This window comes from Chiloscyllium plagiosum, unplaced genomic scaffold (genome assembly GCF_037043375.1).
Source record: "Chiloscyllium plagiosum isolate Xiang-an unplaced genomic scaffold, Cpla_swu_hap1 HiC_scaffold_27, whole genome shotgun sequence".
Lineage (NCBI taxonomy): Eukaryota > Metazoa > Chordata > Chondrichthyes > Orectolobiformes > Hemiscylliidae > Chiloscyllium > Chiloscyllium plagiosum.
The window spans coordinates 74,671,756-74,679,807 of record NW_028270165.1 but is presented as its reverse complement, the minus strand read 5'-3'; the positions used below and the strand labels follow the sequence as shown (position 1 = coordinate 74,679,807).

General features: G+C 48.1%; 1 long non-coding RNA gene across 1 annotated transcript; it reads left to right on the top strand.

Annotated features, from left to right (window-relative positions):
* The first annotated feature begins 4,855 nt into the window (after window positions 1-4,855).
* LOC148144581 (uncharacterized) lies at window positions 4,856-6,056 on the top strand. The gene is made up of 2 exons (XR_015751521.1): window positions 4,856-5,832; window positions 5,865-6,056. It is a non-coding gene; the product is annotated as an uncharacterized LOC148144581 (long non-coding RNA).
* The last annotated feature ends 1,996 nt before the right edge of the window (window positions 6,057-8,052 follow it).

Here is an 8,052-nt window from a genome sequence, read left to right as displayed (position 1 = left end):
TTGTTTAAGACATTTGTTCGCAGTCGGAAAAACAGAATTAAAAAAAAAGGTACGTACTTCACAGAACCCTGGAGCTCGATTGGCTTAGTCTGTCTCTCCATCTCACACTGGAGTTCTGTCCCTATCTCTCAGTCTCTGCCCCTCTCTTGGTTCTGTATCTCTCTATCTCATGCTGGAGTTTTTAGATTAGATTACTTACAGTGTGGAAACAGGCCCTTCGGCCCAACAAGTCCACACCGATCCGCAGGAGTGCACCCACCCATTCCCCTACATTTATTCCTGCCCATAACACTACGGGCAATTTAGCATGGCCAATTCACCTGACCCTGCACATCTTTTTTTGACTGTGGGAGGAAACCGGAGCACCCGGAGGAAACCCACGCAGACACGGGGAGAACGTGCAAACTCCCCACAGTCAGTCGCCTGAGGCGGGAATTGAACCCGGGTCTCTGGCGCTGTGAGGCAGCAGTGCTAACCACTGTGCCACCGTGCTGCCCACACGCCCATAGTTCTCTGCCCCCCCCCCCCCCACTCCATCTTACGCTGGAGTCATGTCTTTATCTCCCAGTCTCTGCCCCTCGGTTCTGTATCTCTCTCCCTCTCTCGGTCTGGCATGTCTTGTCTGGCTCTCTCTCTTTCTCTCTCTACCCCCTCCCCCCCCCCTTCCTCTCTGTCTCACTCACCTCACACTTGTCTTGAATTGTGTGTGTGTCTCTCTCTGTAGTGATCTCTTGTCTCTGTCACCTTGTGTCCCTTTTTACCCCTCTTGAGCATTCTCCTATCATTTTGGCTCACTCTGAGACAGGTACAATTCCGAGCTCCCTGTAACACGTCCCAGGGTCTGCACTGAGCTCTCTCTCTTGCTCTTGCAGAGACGGATATAATACACAGCTCCCCATACACTCAAGGTTTCCCCTGGAGCGTCGGAGGCTGAGGGATGACCATATAGAGGTTTATAAAATCATGAAGGGCATGGATAGGATAAATAGACAAGGTCTTTTCCCTGGGGTGGGGGAGTCCAGAACTATAGGGGCATAGGTTTAGGGTGAGGGGAAAAAGATATAAAAGGGACCTTTTTCACCCAGAGGGTGGTGTGTGTGTGGAATGAGCTGCCAGAGGAAGTGGTGGAGGCTGGTACAACGACAGCATTTTAAAGGTGGATGGGGACAGGAACAGGAAGGGTTTGGAGGGATATGGGCCAAGTGTTGGCAGGTGGGACTAGATTGGGTGGGATATCTGGACGGGTTTGGCCGAAGGGTCTGTTTCCGTGATGTACGTCTCTGAATCTAACCTAAAATGGGACGGAGTGTTTGGAAAGGGTTAGCAATCAAACTCCAACCACGCTGGATAAACGACTGACGATGAGAAGAGGGACGGTTAATACAGGACAGCGGGGGTTGTATCTGAATGCACATGGTATCAGGAATAAGGCAAATGTGGCTCATATCAAAGCTGGCAGGTATGATGTGGTGGGCATCATGGAGACGTAGCTGCAAGGGGATCAGGATTGGGAGCTAAATGTCCAAGGATATACATCCTATCGAAAAGACCAGGCAGGTGGGCAGAGGGGGAGGGGTTGCCTTTGTAGTAAGAAATGAAATTAAATCAATAGCAAGAAAGTAAGGCCAGGTGAGGTAGGATCTGTGTGGGTAGAGTTGAGGATGCACAAAGGCAAAAAAAACACCATAGTGGGAGTTATGTACAGGCCTCCAAGCAGTAGCCAGGATGTGGGTGGCACGGTGGCTCAGTGGTTAGCGCCGCTGCCTCATGGCACCAGGGACCTGGGTTCGATTGCAGCCTCGGGGTGACTGTCTGTGTGGAGTTTGCACACACTCCCCGTGTCTGCGTGGGTTTCCTCCGGGTGCTCCGGTTTCCTCCCACAGTCCAAAGATGTGCAGGTCAGGTGAGTTGGCCATGCTAAATTGCCCGTAGTGTTAGGTGCATTAGTCAGAGGGAAATGAGTCTGGCTGGGTAACTTTTCGGAAAGTCGGTGTGGACTTGTTGGGCCGAAGGGCCTGTTTCCAGATTGTAGGGAATCTAATCTAATATACCCTGAGAGGTGGAAAAGGCTTATAAGAAAGGCAGGTTACAGTGATCACGGGGGATTTCAAAATGCAGGTGGAATGGGAGAATCAGGTCAGTAGTGGTTTGCTAGAAAAGGAATTTGTGTCTTTGAGATGGTTTTTTTTTTTGGAGCAGCTTGTGGTGGAGCCCACCAGGGAACAGGCAATCCTGGATTTAGTGTCGTGCAATGAGGCAGACTTGATAAGGGAGCTTAAGGTGAGGGAACCATTAGGAGGCAGTGACTAATACGATTGAATTTACTCTGCAATTTCAGCGTGAGAAGGTGGAATTGGATGTAACAGTGCTGCAGTTGAATAAAGGCAACATCAGAGGCCTGAGGGAGGAGCTGGGTCCAATAGACAATAGGTGCAGGAGTAGGCCATTCTGCCCTTCGAGCCTGCACCACCATTCAATATGATCATGGCTGATCATTCCTAATCAGTATCCTGTTCCTGCCTTATCTCCATAACCCTTGATTCCACTATCCTTGAGAGCTCTATCCAACTCTTTCTTAAATGAATCCAGAGAGTGGGCCTCCACTGCCCTCTGGGGCAGAGCATTCCACACAGCCACCACTCTCTGGGTGAAGAAGTTTCTCCTCAGCTCTGTCCTAAATGGTCTACCCCGTATTTTTAAGCTGTGTCCTCTGGTTCGGCTCTCACTCATCAGTGGAAATATGTTTCCTACTGCCAGAGTGTCCAATCCTTTCATAATCTTATATGTCTCAATCAGATCCCCTCTCAGTCTTCGAAACTCAAGGGTATACAAGCCCAGTCGCTTCAGTCTTTCAGTGTAAGGTAATCCCGCCATTCCAGGAATTGACCTCGTGAACCTACGCTGTACTCCCTCAAGAGCCAGAATGTCTTTTCTCAAATTTGGAGACCAGAACTGCACACAATACTCCAGGTGTGGTCTCACCAGGGCCCTGTACAGCTGCAGAAGCACCTCTTTGCTTCTATACTCAATCCCTCTTGTTATGAAGGCCAGCATGCTATTAGCCTTCTTCACTACCTGCTGTACCTGCATGCTTGCCTTCATTGACTGGTGTACAAGAACACCCAGATCTCTCTGTACTGCCCCTTTACATAAATTGATTCCACTGAGGTAGTAGTCTGCCTTCCTGTTCTTGCCACCAAAGTGGATAACCATAGATTTATCCACATTAAACTGCATCTGCCATGCATCTGCCCACTCACTTAACTTATCCAGGTCACCCTGTAATCTCCTAACATCCTCATCACATTTCACCCTGCCACCCAGCTTTGTATCATCAGCAAATTTGCTAATGTTATTGCTAATACCATCTTCTATATCATTAACATATATTGTAAAAAGCTGCGGTCCCAGCACGGATCCCTGCGGTACCCCACTGGTCACGGCCTGCCATTCCGAAATGGAGCCGTTTATCACTACCCTTTGTTTCCTATCAGCCAACCAACTTTCAATCCAAGTTAGTACTTTGCCCCCAATACCATGCACCCTAATTTTACTCACTAACCTCCTGTGTGGGACTTTATCAAAAGCTTTCTGAAAGTCCAGGTACACTACATGTACTGGATTTCCCTCGTCCATCTTCAGAGTTACATCCTCAAAAAATTCAAGAAGATTAGTCAAGCATGATTTCTCCTTCATAAATCCATGCTGACTCTGTCCTATCCTGTTACTACTATCCTGATGTGTCGTAATTTCATCCTTTATAATAGACTCCAGCATCTTTCCCACCACTGAGGTCAGACTAACTGGTCTATAATTTCCTGCTTTCTCTTGCCCACCTTTCTTAAAAAGTGGTATAACATTAGCCGCCCTCCAATCCTCAGGAACCGACCCCGAATCTATTGAACTCTGGAAAATAATCACCAACGCATCCATGATTTCCCGAGCCACCTCCTTCAGTACCCTGGGATGCAGACCATCAGGCCCCGGAGACTTATCAACCTTCAGACCTAACAGTCTCTCCAACACCAATTCCTGGCAAATATAAATTCCCTTCAGTTCAGGTCCTTCAGCCACTGTTACCTCAGGGAGATTGCTTGTGTCTTCCCCAGTGAACACATCTGAAGTACCCATTTAATTCCTCTGCCATTTCTTTGTTGGGAATTGACTGGGAGAGGGGCCTAGCAGGAAAGGCAGTGGAACGGCAATGGCTGGGGTTTCTGGGAGTAATTCAGGACACACGGCAGAGATTCATCCTGAGGGGGGGATAAAACAGCAAGGTACAGGGAGGATGAGGCTACCATGGCTGACAAGGGAAGTCGGGGATAGTGTAAAAACAAAAAAAAAAGAGCAGATCATGTGATGAAAGGCACACTGGGAAACCAGAGGATTGGAAAACCTACAAAGACCAACGATGTCAAAAGAAATAAGGAGGGAGATTAAAAAATGAGGGTAAGCTAGCAAGTCGTATAAAAGAAGAGTTTGTTCAGATATATAAAGGGGAATAGGGGCTAAAGTGGACATTGGGCCGCTGGAGAAACAGTAATGGGGAACAAAGAAATGGCTGAGGAACTGAACGAGTACTTCATGGTGGAAGACTCGAGGAGTATCCCCAAAAAGTTCGGGGGGGCGGAGGTGAGTATGGTGGCCGTCACCAAGGAGAAGGTGCTTGAGAAACTGTACGGCCTGAAGGTGGATACATTACCTGGACCAGATGGGCTCCACCCCAGAGTTCTGAAGAGATAGTGGAGGCATTAGTGACGATCTTTCAGGTATCACTGGAATCAGGGAGGGTCCAAGAGGACTGGGAAATCGTTATGGTAACCCCCCCCCCCCCCCCCCCAGGTTTAAGAAGAGAGTAAAGCAAAAGAGGGGAATTACAGGCCAATTAGCCTGAGCTTTGTAAGGTTTTGGAATCCATTGTGAAGGAGGAGATTCCTAAATACTTGGAAGTGGGGCAAAGTCAGCATGGTGCCATCCAGGGGAGGTGATGCCTGACAAATCTGCTGGAATTCTTTTAAGGAAGCAACGAGCAGGTTAGACCCAGGAGAGCCAGTAGATGTTATCTACCTGGACATCAAGAAGGCCTTTGACAAGGTGCCACACAGGACGCTACTGAGTGAGATAAGGGCCCATGGAGTTAGAGGCAAGGTGTTGGCATAGAGAGACACCTGGCTGTCTGGCAGAAAGCAGAGATTGGGGGGATAAAAGGGTCCTTCTCAGGATGGCAGCCAGTGACAAGTGGTGTTCCACATGGCTCCGTGCTGGAACAACTTTCCACTTTATACATTTACAATCTCGATGAAGGAACTGAGGGCATTCTGGCTACGTTTGCAGATGATACAAAGATAGGTAGAGGGACAGGTAGCAGTGAGGAGGCGGGGAGGCTGCAGAAGGATTTGGACAGGTTAGGAGATTGGGCAAAGAAATGGCTGAGTGAGTACAGTGTGAGAAAGTGAGGTTATGCTCATTGCTAGGAGGACTAGAGGCATGGACTGTACTCTAAATGGGGAGAAAACTCAGAAATCGAAAGTGCAAAGGGACTTGGGAGTCCTAGTCCAGGATTCTGTCAGGGTAAACTTGCAGGTTGAGCCAGTAGTTAGGAAGGCAAATACAACGTTGACATTTATATCAAGAGGAGTAGATTATAAAAGCAGGGATGTACTTCTGAGGTGAGGCTCACGAGAATGGTCCCAGGACTGAAAACCTTAACAGATAAGGAACGTTTGAGGACTCTGGGTCTATACTCGGTGGAGTTGAGAAGGATGAGGGGGGATCTCATTGAAAACTACAGAATACTGAATGGCCTGGACATAGAGTGGACACTGGGAAGGTGTTTCCATGGGTAGGAGAGACTATGACCAGAGGGCACAGCCTCAGAGTAAAGGGAAGACCCTTTTAGAACGGGAGATAAGGAGAAACTACTTCAGCCAGAGAGTGGGGAATCTGTGGAACTCATTGCCACAGAAGGCTGTGGAGGCCAGGTCACGGAGTACATTTATGACAGAGATAGGTCGGGTCTTGATTATCCAGGGTTGTGGGAGAATGGGGTTGAGAAACCTATCGGGAGAAAGTGAGGACTGCACATGCTGGCTCATGCCCGAAACGTCAATCCTCCTGCTCCTTGGATGCTGTCTGACCTGCTGCGCTTTTCCAGCAACATATTTTCAGTTGAGAAACCTATCAGCCATGATTGAATGGCAGAGCAGGCTCGACGGGCCCAAAGTAGCATAAACTGGGCCAATGTCTGATGGTTTTATGGACAACGGATCCATGGTCTTCATTAGACTCTTAATTCCAGATTTTTGTTGAATTCAAATTCCACCCATGGGTGGGATGTGAACCCAGGTCCCCAGAACATTACCTGGGCCTCTGGATTAACAGTCCAGCGATAAGGGGGTGGCTTTGTGGTTATTACTGCTGCCTCATAGTGCCCTACTCTTGAAATCCCCCAACCAAGGGAAAAGACCCTCATGATCTTATAAACCTCCACATGGTCACCCCCACCCCCCCCCCCTCCCCAACCTCCTCCACTCCAGGGGAAGACATCCCAGCCTATTCAACTTCTCCTTTATAACTCAAAGCCTCCATTCCCAGCAACATCCTGGTAAATTGTGTCCGAACCCTCTCCAGCTTTAATAATATCCTTCCTATAACTAGGTGATTAGGACTGGACACAGTATTCCAAAAGAGGCCTCACCAATGTCCTGTACAATCTCAACATGATGTTCCAACTCCTACGCTCAAAGGACTGAGCAATGAACTCCTTCAGTCGTCCAAATCACCTCGATTGGACAACGCATCTTGATGTCCTGCATTAGAGTGAATACAAGCTTGTGCACTCATTTCCTGATCATAGTCATAGAGCGGTACAGCGTGAAGACAGACCCTTCAGTCCAACCCGTCCATGCTGACCAGATATCCCACCCCAATCTAGTCCCACCTGCCAGCATCCGGCCCATATCCCTCCAAACCCTTCCTATTCATGTCCCCATCCACCTTATAAATGTTGCAATTGTACCAGCCTCCACCACTTCCTCTGACAGCTCATTCCATACACGTCCCACCCCCTGTGTGGAAAGAGTTTCCCCTTTAGGTCCCTTTTATATCTTTCGCCTCTCACCCTAAACCTATGCCCTCTAGTTCTGGACTCTGCCACCCCAGGGAAAAGACCTTGTCCGTGCCCCTCATTATTTTGTAAACCTCTATTCAGTCACCCCTCAGCCTCCGACGCTCCAGGGAAAACAGCCCCAGCCTGTTCAACCTCTCCCTGTAGCTCAAACCCTCCAAGCCTGGCAACATCCTTGTCAATCTTTTGTGAATCATTTAACCCTTTCACACCCTTGTTAAAATGTAACGTCCGCAGAGACCTTTCGATGACTTCTAATAAAGGAAGCACTCTGGGTTATTTCCACAAATGGAATAAACCCATTTTACCACAATCCTTCAAAATGTAAGTCCTCTGATTAACATTAAACAAGGTGCATGTTGAAGGGCTTATGCCTGAAACATCGATTCTCCTGCCTGACCTGCTGTGCTTTTCCAGCACCACACTCTTGACTCTAATCTCCAGCGTCTGCAGTCCCCACTTTTATATAAATGATTTGAATGTGAGCATAAGAGGTACTGTTAGTAAGTTTGCAGATGATGCCAAAATTGGAGGGTGTAGTGGACAGCGAAGATTACAACAGGATCTGGACCAGATGGGCCAATGGGCTGAGAAGTGGCAGATGGAGTTTAATTCTGATAAATGCGAGGTGCTGCATTTTGGGAAAGCAAATCTTAGCAGGACTTATACACTTAATGGTAAGGTCCTAGGGAGTGTTGCTGAACATAGAGACCTTGGAGTGCAGGTTCATAGCTCCTTGAAAGTGGATTCGCAGGTAGATAGGATAGTGAAGAAGGTGTTTGGTATGCTTTCTTTTATTGGTCAGAGTATTGGATACAGGAGTTGGGAGGTCATGTTGCAGCTGTACAGGACATTGGTTAGGGCCACTGTTGGAATATTGTGTGCAATTCTGGTCTCCTTCCTATTGGAAAGATGTTTTGAAACTT